Here is a 10,968-nt window from a genome sequence, read left to right on the forward strand (position 1 = left end):
AAAAAAAAAGTAACTCTTATGACACCAAATAAACCGAAATATTCTTATATTTAGAAAGGGTAAATAATCAGGTGCCATGGCTCACACCCACTAGCCTAGCACCCAGGCGGCAGAGGCAAGCAGGGCCCGGAGAGAGAAGCCAGCCCTGGTTACAAAAAGAGAGCTTGTCAAAAAATGACAATAATGCTGGGTGGGGGTAACGCACACATTTGATCTCATCACTCGGGAGGCAGAGGCAGGTGGATCTCTGAATTCAAGGCCAGCCTGGTCTCCAGAGCAAGTTCCAGGATGGTCACCGCTATACAGAAACTCTGTATGAAAAACCAATAGATAGATAGATAGATAGATAGATAGATAGATAGATAGATAGATAGATAGATAGATAGGGAAAGGACCCACATATGATATATGATATCCAAAATATGAAAAGATGTTTAACATCAGTAATTATAAAAGGAAGGGGGTTCAGCCACATGGCTCAGTGCAAACCTGATGACCTGTGTTCAATCCCTGGAACTTAAAGATGGAAGGAGAAAACAGACTCCAGAAAGTTGGTTTCCAGACCTTCACGTGCAGGCAATGGCACCCATGCACACAGTGGCGCACATGCACCACACACATACCATGTACACACATGCACATTATCTTAAAAAAAGAAAGAAAATGCTCATCAAAACCGTGGGGAGGGACTGGAGAGATGGCTCAGCGGGTAAGAGCACTGACTGCTCTTCCAGAGGTCCTGAGTTCAAAGCCCAGCAAACACATGGTGGCTCACAACCATCTGTAATGAGATCTGATGCCTTCTTCTGGGATGTCCGAAGACAGCTACACTGTACTTACATATAATAAATAAATAAATCTTAAAAAATAAAAAACCGTGGGGAACTACTGTCTCACAATCTTGTTAGAATAGTCATCAAACAAACAAACATACACACACACAAACACAGGCCTGGAAGGATGGCTCTGTGGATTATGGTGTTTGCTGCAAAGCCTGACCACCTGAGTTTGTTCCCAGAATCCACATGGCAGAAGACACCCAATGCCACAAAGTTGTAGGTGACCTCCTGCATGTGTGGGCGCATCCACACTCACTGTATGTGCAAAACTAAACCCCAAACACATATGAGGAGTGGAGATGTAGTTGGTACAGTGCTTGCCTAGCATGCACGAAGTACTGCGTCCTGTCCTCATCAGGAAGAAAGAAGGGGCTGCACACCTCTCACCCTAGGACTTGGGAACTGAAGCCAGAAGGGTCAGCAAGCAGTTCAGGCTCATTCTTAGCTACACAGTGAGTTCAAGGCCAGCCTGGGCTATCAGGTAAGACCCGGAAAGAAAACCAATGTGTGTGCTGTGCCAACCGAGATGAGACTATTGGGCAGGGAAATGGAACCCTAGCCAAGCTTTGCCAACAGATAGACAAGGCATTTTTGGAACTTTGAAATGAATTGCCCGAGTTTGACTGGAGCCGCGGAGAGACATCCCTGAGAGATTGTTCTCTGAATAGACAAAAAGGCAAGCTTTTTGTTGGTTCACTGGACTAGGTAAAGCAGCCCCTTTGTCCCCATTCTTTTTTAGGTGTATGGGTATGAACATTTCGATGTACGGGTATGAGTATTTTTACCTTCATGGATGTATGCACTATGTGCCCAAGAATGCCAGAAGCAGGCATCAGATCCCCCGGACCTGGAGTTACAGATGGTTGTGAGCTGCCAGGTGGGTGCTGGGAATCTAACCCCAGTTGCTCTGCAAGAGCAACAATTTCTCTTATCCACTGAGGAAACTCACCAGCTGGTCCTTAGTGGTTTGGTTTGGTTTTGTTGAGTCAGTTTCTCTATAATGTAGCACTGGCTGTCTTGTAATTTCTTATGTAGACCAGGTTGATTTTCATCTGTGTCTGCCCTCTGAGTGCTGAAATTAAAGGTGTGTGCCATCTTGTGCTGGGGCTTCATTTTTTTTTTTAAAGATTTGTTTTTATTTATATTTATACATGTTTTGTGTGTCTGAGCGAATGAGTGTCGTATGTGTAAGGTGCCTTCAGAGGCCAGAAGAGAGCACTGGGTCCCCTTGAACTGTAGTTACAGGTAGTCGTGAGTCGCCTAATTTGGATGTGGGGAACCTAACTCAGGTTCTCTGAAATAGCATGTGCTCTTAAACTGTGGAGCGATCTCTGTAGCCGAAGATGCTCGGGTTCGCCTCCCCTGTCCTTGGGAATGAGCCCACTACTCCCTACATGCTAGGCAAGAGTGCTGCTACTAAGCTATAATGCCAACCCTCTGTTTACTTAGGTTTTAAGCCCAGGCTATCCTTGAATTTGGGGTTCTCTTGTCTCAGCTTCCCCAGTAGTTTGAGTTACAGGCCTGTGCCACCAGGATTGGCAAATCTGGTACTCTTTCATCGGTCAGTAGCACAGTTTCAAACGATGTTTTTCTTTTCTTCGAGACAGGGTTTCTCTGTGTAGCATCCTCGAACTCAAGAGATCTGCCTGCTCCTGTCTCCTGAGTGCTGGGATTAAAGATGTGGCCACCACTGCCCTGAGAAAGAATCTTTTCTTTATGTGCAAGTAATGGGCAAATTGAATGGCCAGCTAATTCCAGGAACAGAATTCTGAGTTTCTCTTGTAACTAGTGTCATTGTACTGTTATCTTGGTCTTGTCAGTATGGACCCTACAATGTGCTAAAGGACTTTTGATTTATTTATTAACTGCATCTGACTCTGTGTTCCTGGGAAAACTAGTTAAGTCAACCATCCAGGAAAACACAGAAGATCCTGGAGATAGAGGCCATATAGTGAATTGGTTAAATTGTAACAATCTGAAAGCCTAACCATTAAAAACAAAAAGTTCTCAGTATATGAACTATGCATTGGAGACATAGATCTGTGGTAAAGCAGAAAACATAAACTGAGATCCGTCTGTGTTTAACTTGGAGTGATGACTAAAGCCTGTTATCTGATCCCCCCCCCCCCCGCTCCTGACTGTCACGGTGTAACTGTCATCCCGTTAGTTCTAGTTGAATTTCAGGGGAAATCCCACTGGCTGCCAGGGTCTCAGAGTTTAAAAGCGCACCAAGGAGAGGTGGGCTCCGGGCGTCACCCAGTCGGGTCACACCAGGGACCTCGCAGGGCGCCTACGGAAACCGAAGCGGCATCCTTGAAGAGAGAGCAACGACCGCCGAGGCAGAAGGTGCCGCGGCTCCAAGCCGAGCCCAGCAGCCGGAAGGCTGATCGCCGCAGGCGGCAAGATAACAACCCGGGAGCGCTCAGGATGTCGAATCCTCCGCCGCTTCCAGCTCGCGACTTGATTTGCGACAGCCTGCTTTGCGGCTCTCGTCGCTTTCTGACTTGACTTACGGCCCCCTTCTGTTAGTCCCTGGGAGCCGACCTTCTTCCCGGCGTCCCCTGAGCTTGCAGCGTCTCCATCTCTTCGGCGAGGCCCCCTCCGGCTTCCCCGGCAGGCACCCGGGACCGAGCTCCTGCGTGCACCGCGTTCCGAGGCGCGTGGGTGAGGACGGTTCTCGCCGGGGTGGTCCCAGCGGGGTCGCGGAGCGTGGAGCCCTTCGGATTCGGGCGGCTGCTGGGCACGCCCGGCACCGGGGCGTCTCCACCGGGGAGGCCGAGCCCTGAAGCCCCAAGGGCTGCGCTGGTTCTGGAGGGAGGCCCCGGGTCCGGGGTTGCTGACCGCGTGCTCGGGAGGGCAGCCCGGGCGGTGGTGGCGGTTCTCTGCACGGTGCGACACGCGCGCTGACTGTTAACAGGGCTGTCTGTGACTGGGTGAAGTCGGAGGGGGTGGCTGGAGTTGAGGAGAAACGGTGGACTGGAGAATTTGACAGTCAGGGTAGCCTTTCCGGACTTAGAGAAACGAGGCGTGCATTAGTACGTTTAAATTCACTCCTCGGGGGTGTACAGTTCTCTGGCTACTCCTATACTTGGGGGTTGTGCAACCCCTAGCATCATCGCATTCCATAACATTTTCATCACTCCTAAATAAATCCTGAAGCCACAGTTAGCTCTCCCTCCCACTTTTCCCGTCATCCCAGGACCCCTTCTGTCAGTGAACCTGTCTGTTTCACTTTACTTTGTATTTCGGTGAGGTCTGTTCCGCAGAATAAAGTTCCGATGTGTGTATCTCGTTTGAATTATCCATCAGTTGATTAAGTTGATGGTCATCTAGGCTGGTTCCCTTACATGACAGAATCAGTATTGCTGCTTTAATAAGACCTGGACAATTACAACACCAGTTGGCATGCCAACTTGGATGGGAATGGGAGGGAGTCTTAAAGGGCCCCACCCCTAGATGAAGAGCTATACGCAATTAATGACTGTTGAGAACGGGAGAATGAGTCTTTCCCAGAGATGAACTCCCTAATGGATTACCCAGTACCAAGTGATCAGCCCTAAAATTGTACATGTATGTGCTACATTAAACAGACTTAGGGTTATATTTATATATTCATATATGTATGACTGTGTTGTCAGTGTAAAACAAAACAGAAAAAGGCTATGAAGTTGAGAGAGTGATATGAGGGATTGGAGGAGAGAGAGGAAACGATGTGATTATATTTTATTTTAAAAAAAACACTGGCTGCTCTTCCCAAGGACCTGGGTTCAATTCCTAATACTCACATGGTGGCTTACAACTGTCTATAACTCTAGCTATAAGGGATACCTTCTTCAGGACTTGTGATAAGCATGAAGGCAAAACACCCATACTTATATAATACAAACATTAAATGTTTTTTTTAAAGATTCAAAATTTCTAATCTTTTTAAAAAAAAAATGTGGGCTGGAGAAATGGCTCAGTGGTGAAGAGCAGTGGCTCTTCTTTCAGAGAACCTGAGTTCAATTCCCAGCACCTGCATGTCTATAACTTCTATTGCAGAAGACCCAGCACCCTCACATATATGCAGACAAACCACCAATGACATAGTTTTTTGTTTTTTTTTTTTTTAAATGTTAGCTGGGTGTGGTGGTACATACCTTTAATCCCAGCACTCAGGAGACAGAGGCAGGTGGATTTCCATGAGCTCAAGACCAACCTGGTCTACAGAGTAAGTTCCAGAACAGTCAGGGCTACACAGAGAAACCCCCTTCCCCTCGAAAGTCACCTCTTTGGCTGGGTTTATTCCATGGTCGTTTGTTTATTGTAATAATTGTGAACATGATTGTGTTTGTCATTAGTATGTGCAAAGCCTAGTGGTTTTTGTGTATTAATTTTGCCTTCTGGTACTTGATTAAAGTGACGTCAGCGCTGAGACTTTTCTGTTGGATCTTTGGGTCTCGTGTATAGTAGCATGCTGTCTACAGTTAAGGATGCTCTGGCAGCCTCCTCCCCTCTTTTCCTACTTTTGAATGAATTGGTGAGAAACAGGGTCTCTCTTGCATTGGCTGCCCTGTACTGGCCTCCCCGAAGCTTGCTCTGTAGATCAGGCTACCTCCGAGTGCTGGGATTAACGGGGAGCACCGTCAGGCCAGGCTTGCATTCTTTTTTTTTTTTTTTTTTTTTTTTTTTCTTTGGCTGTCCCAGAACTCAGAGATCCGCCTTCCTCTGCCTTTCAAGTGCTGGGATTAAACTCATGGGCCGCCTTGACCAGCTCTGGGTGACATTTTCACCTATAATTTAGATGGATGCTCTGATGAAATTATAAGACCAAACAGACCAGATATGTTCATTATTTTCAAAATCGAAGTACATAATGGAGCCGACTTCATTTCTCATGTAGGCAGACAGGGTTTGTGGTGATAGCAATTTGAATATGAAGCAGGATTGCCGTCCTTGTCGTCCCACCCCCACCATTCCCCCACAGGAACAACCTCAAATGTAAGATACACCAACCAAAGTCACCTGTGAAGGGAAAGGAGCTCCTGCCACCTGCCACCTGCCACCTGCCACCCGAAGGCTGTGGGCTTGCCTCTTTCTGAACAAGGCCTTTCTTTTGTGCAGTTTTGGTTTAGTCTGATAGAACATTGTACAATATCCGAGCTGAGAAGGCAGGGAGTGGGTACACAGTGAGTTCCAGGGCAGCCTGAATGAGACCCCAACTCGAACAAACAAATGTCCCATATGTTAATCCCAAAAATGGGAGGAGAAGGATCATTGACTCACATCATCATGGGCAAGTTAATTAAAGCAAGCAGTTAATGAAAATAAGCCTTTTCTGTTTGTGTGTGGGCTGCCTCCACTTACGGCAGGGTTGGAGAGATCAGCATTGGGTGTGAGGAAGCTAAGACTTTTATAGCTCAAGGGTAGGACGTTTCCAAATTGGGGGTGGGGGTTGGCAGGCAAAATAGGCAGAGTTATAGGGGCAGAACAAAGCATAACAAGTAGTCCTAATAACTGGTAACCATAACAACCCCTTTGCACAATGGTGGGTTGCAAGATAGTTACTAACTTTTTGAGACAAAGACATGGTTAGCATTTCTGGAACAAGCTTACAGAACCATTTGTAGTTAAGGTTGCAGGTGGGACATAGTCCAGTCCTTGAGAAACAGGTTTAATCGTGAACAGGGATGAATCTAGTTTATCTTTACTATAAGATGGCTTTAAAGCCCAAGATGGAGGCAGGCTGGGTCTTTACCTTTCTGCCATGAATAATGGGAATTGATGGCATAACCACTTCAGTGATTCAGTAGCAAAAAGTCTAGCATGGATTTTTTTTTTTTAAAGATTTATTTATTTATTTATTATATGTAAGTACACTGTAGCTGACTTCAGACACACCAGAAGAGGGCATCAGATCTTGTTACGGATGGTTGTGAGCCACCATATGGTTGCTGGGATTTGAACTCAGGACCTTTGGAAGAGCAGTCAGTGCTTCTTACCCACTGAGCCATCTCACCAGCCCCCGGATTTTTTTTTTTTAAAAATAGCTTTTAATTATTTTCTGTGGGGCTTGGTTGGGTGATATGAGGAGGTCAGAGGACAGTGTGCAGAAGCCTCTCTATTTCATGACGGGTCCCCAGGATTGAACTCTGATTGTCAGACTTGGTGGCAAGTACCCTTACCCTCTGAGCCATCTTGCTGGCCCAGATCTTTTTCTTTCCCTGTGATACACACCCATACTTCATCCTTTCTTCCCATTGTCCTAGTTGATCTTTTTCTCACTCCTCTCTGGGCTGTTGAGAGAGGTTGGTGACCGACCTGACCCATTCACTGTTAACCACGGCCACTGGGGAGTAAGTAGGGTTTTAGTCCTCCTTCCCTGAAGATTCCCCACTCCTGTCTTCAAGCTGATGAAATGGGTTCACACTTTGTAGGTTCTCTATACACACTGCTGCTGTTTTGAGAAGATGAGAAGAGTTGCTGGGAGGGAGAAAGGTCAAACTCCTCCAGTGACAACGTCTCATTTTCTGTTCCTCTTCCTCCCTTCCTTCCACAAGTTTCTAGAAATGCTTTTAGGTAATGAGGAGGAGATGGAAAAGAGTGAGCCGTGGTTTGCTTGTTGTGTCCCTCACCCCCCCCCCCCCAGGACTGAGAAATGAATGCATCTCTTTGCTTATGCTCCCTAAACTCTGCCTCTGAGCTGGGCCCTTATTTACATTTTGTTTTATTTAAGATAGAGTCTTTGTGTTTGAGGCTTGCCTCAAACTCCAAACTCACTATTTAGCTGAGGAGAGCCTTGAGCTAATCCTGCTTTGACTTCCTAAGAGCTGGGACTACAGGCCTGCAGCAGCCTGCCTTGTTTATTCGGTACATCTTCAGCTCTGTTTACCTTTTAAAAAGGATGATTTAAAGAAAATCATCCCTTTCTTACAGCTAGTAAGTACTCTAGACTCTTACTTATTTATGGAGTTCAATAGTCTGTGTGGTTCTAGGTATTCACTGCCTGTGAGGTGTATCTTAGGAAGAGGATGTTTGAACACCATCTCCATTTGAGGCTGCTGCTGCATGCGGTGACAGTTGTTTGGCACTCTAGCTTGCCAAACAAAATAGGTACTAATGCCAAAGACTCTCTCAGATAAAGAGATGCAGGTGTTGGCGTTTGGAAATAAGGTCAGGATGTGCCATGTAGAAGAGCTGAGGGGCAGCGGGCGGTATCTGTAGTGCCTGTTGCTATCTGTACCCCGGAACAGAGCTTAAAGTGCAAGTGTGCACTCAGAGTTTCAGGAAGTGTAGTTCAGGAAGCAGGAGTGTGGGAAAAGCAGGGGAGGGGAAAGGCTATGGCTGTCGGTCAGAGGTGCTTTTCTACCTTAGCCATCCTTTTAGAGCTGTGGCTGACAGTGACCTGAGACTGTTTCCCAGGAGGATGTATAGAATAGGATGCTCTATCCACTGGAAGGAAGAAGAAGAATTTACTCCCACCTCCAGCTTCTCTTTCCTTGCAGAGTGACTTGCCCTGTGGTACATTAACTCCTTAATTTTCCAGGTTGTGCTTGGAAGAGCATCAGGTATGCTCTTGTACCTCAGAGGCAAGAGAGTACGTAGCCAAGAGTAGAAAGTGACTGCAGTGTGTCGCATCCATCAGGAGGTTCTGCAGCCTGTGCCCATGTGCTGTGTTAAGACCCATGTCTATTGGGTTAGCCACTGATGCTGGGATGGAGAAAATGGTGTGACCAGGATCCTGTGAGGTGCTGCCTGGTCTATGTGGATTCTCCCTTTGATAAAAGTGTACATGTTGGAAGGGAGAGATGTCAGATTTCTTCCAGTGTACACATATGTACACATAGAAAAGAGGATGGGCTGTTTCTTGGTGGTGGGATCCATTCAGGTTTTACTTTCATTTATTTGTAGTCTTTCTTTTAAGAAAAAAAGGTTTATTTTTCTTTTTATTTCATGGGTATGAATGTTTGTCTGTGTACCATTTTTGTGTAGCCGTGGAGTCTCAAAGATAATGTTGGCTCTTCTGAAACTAGAGTTATGGGTGGTTGTGAGCCACTGTGTGTGCCTGGAATCAAACTGGGGTTCTCTGGAAAAGCAGCCAGTGCTCTTAACCACAGCTTCTTTTTTCTTTTCTTTCTTTCTTTTTTTGTCCTCTCTTAATTTTACTTTTATTAAATTTTTTTTAGTCCAGTGTCTAGTTTTATAGGAATGAAACGATTTCTATGGCTAAATATTCTGACCAACAAACAAACAAAAACCAACCACAACAACAAATCAAACAGCTCTGGGGAGGAATGGTTTATTCCAGGTCACCTTCTAGGTCACAGTGCATCATTGCTAGGGAGTCAGGGCGTCAGGAACTTGAAGCAGCCTGTCACATCATATCCACAGTCAAGACCTGAGAGATGAGTGATACATGCTTAAAGCTCAGTTAGCTCTGTCTACTCTCGATATAATCCAGGCCCACACTAAGGACTACTGTAGTCTGTGTTCAGGCTGGGTTTCTCCACATCAGCTTACGTAGTCAAGACAGTTTTCACAGAAATGCTCCCAGTCAACGTGACCTGGACAGTTTTTCCTTAAGACCCTCTTCCCAGGTGATTCTAGATTATATCAAGTTGACAACTAACCTGGTTAGCAGTCACCTAGCTAACTAGCTCACCTGGTGTAGTGGACTTTCAGGGATTAGAACATGAGTTATAGCAGGGGTGTCATAGCGTGGCCTGTGGGCAGATCTCTTAGTTCCATATACAAAGTTCAGTTGAAATGCTCACTTATGAATTGTCTGTGGCTGCTTTTACACTAACATTCCACAGTTGAGTAGGTATGACAGAGCCTGTATTGCTCTAAAACACAGTGTTTACTGCCTAGCCTTTGCTGACTCCACTAAATTGTTTATTTCTATTGGTTAAAAAATAATACACAGGACTGATCAGCGGTTAGGAGTGCTGACTGCTCTTCCAGAGGTTCTGAGTTCAATTCCCAACAACCACATGGTGGCTCACAACCATCTGTAATGATATCTGATGCCCTCTTCTGGTGTGTCTGAAGTCAGATACAGTGTGCTCATATGCTTAATATATAATTCTAAAATATATATACACATAATATATATTTGAGCACTGGAGTAGTTCTAGAAGTTTATTTACTTTGGGGTGTGTATGTGGGAAGTAAGATAGGGTCTCATATATTTCAGGCTAGGCTCAAAACTCACCGTGTCACCAAGGAGTTGAGAAAATGCTTCTGCCTCCTGCTCCAGTGCTACATTGTCTCCTGGAGTCTGTGCTATGATAGATACTGAGTCTTGGTGGTTCTATCTCTAACTGTGGGGTTTCAAGCACAGTGAGCATGTAGTGGAGTTGTGAGGCAGGCATCCGGAAACAGAGACTGTTTTCAGTTTGTACTGAGGCAGTTTTGCTTCAGCAGCCCGAGGAGGACTCTAAGAATCTGTAATTTTTACAAGTTTCCCAGCTTCTGCTGCTGGTCCAGAGTCCAGTCTGGTGGTGCTGTTTCTCTGTCAGTCTACGGCATTGCCCACCCTGGGTATCTGGGTCCCCTTTCCCTTTCCTTTCCTCTTGCTCTTCCTCCTTTTTTTCTTCTGATGAGGTCTTGATGTACTGCCTAGGCTCTTAGTAGCGGGCTCTCCAGTGTGGCCCACCAGATCTGGCTTGTTTCCTTTTTGGTGTTCTCCCTCTAACTAGAGTGATTCTTGGAAAACAGTTGAGTTATTGTGGCTGTTTCCATTTTAACCCATAGAGACCAGAGTTACAATGTCCTTATGCTAGATAGTTGTGATTTAGTTTTTAATATAAAAGCATAGGTTCTCAGGTTGGGCTTGGTAGCATACACCTTTAATCCCAGCTCTTGGGAAGGAGAAGCTGCAGGGTGGCTACAAGTTCAAGGCTGCCCTGATATACATAGTTTCAGGCTAGCCGGAGCTACAGAGTAAAGCCTTCTCTCAAAATAGCCTCTCTATGCCCTCTAGCTTTATAAGATTGTAGTATGACAACTGTGTTGTTCATCCTGAACTGCAGTGGGCTTCCGATTTGATTTGGCCTGTAAGCAATTGAGCCTGTAGGCATTTGCCCCAGACCCAGCTACAATGTGTGTATGTGTGTGTGTGTGTGTGTGTGTGTGTGTGTGTGTGTGT

The 10,968-nt window shown here is 45.8% G+C and overlaps 1 protein-coding gene across 2 annotated transcripts in view; it reads left to right on the forward strand.

The window, feature by feature from the left end:
- Positions 1-3,397: 3,397 nt before the first annotated feature.
- Positions 3,398-10,968, forward strand: part of Rad52 (RAD52 homolog, DNA repair protein) — a 20,651-nt gene continuing 13,080 nt past the window's right edge. For both annotated transcript variants that reach the window (XM_029535603.1, XM_021190620.2), the window contains exon 1: positions 3,398-3,503. The gene's annotated coding sequence lies outside the window, so the exon portion shown is untranslated. The remainder of the gene's footprint in view (positions 3,504-10,968) is intronic.

The sequence above is a fragment of the Mus pahari genome, chromosome 2 (assembly GCF_900095145.1).
Source record: "Mus pahari chromosome 2, PAHARI_EIJ_v1.1, whole genome shotgun sequence".
Taxonomy (NCBI): domain Eukaryota; kingdom Metazoa; phylum Chordata; class Mammalia; order Rodentia; family Muridae; genus Mus; species Mus pahari.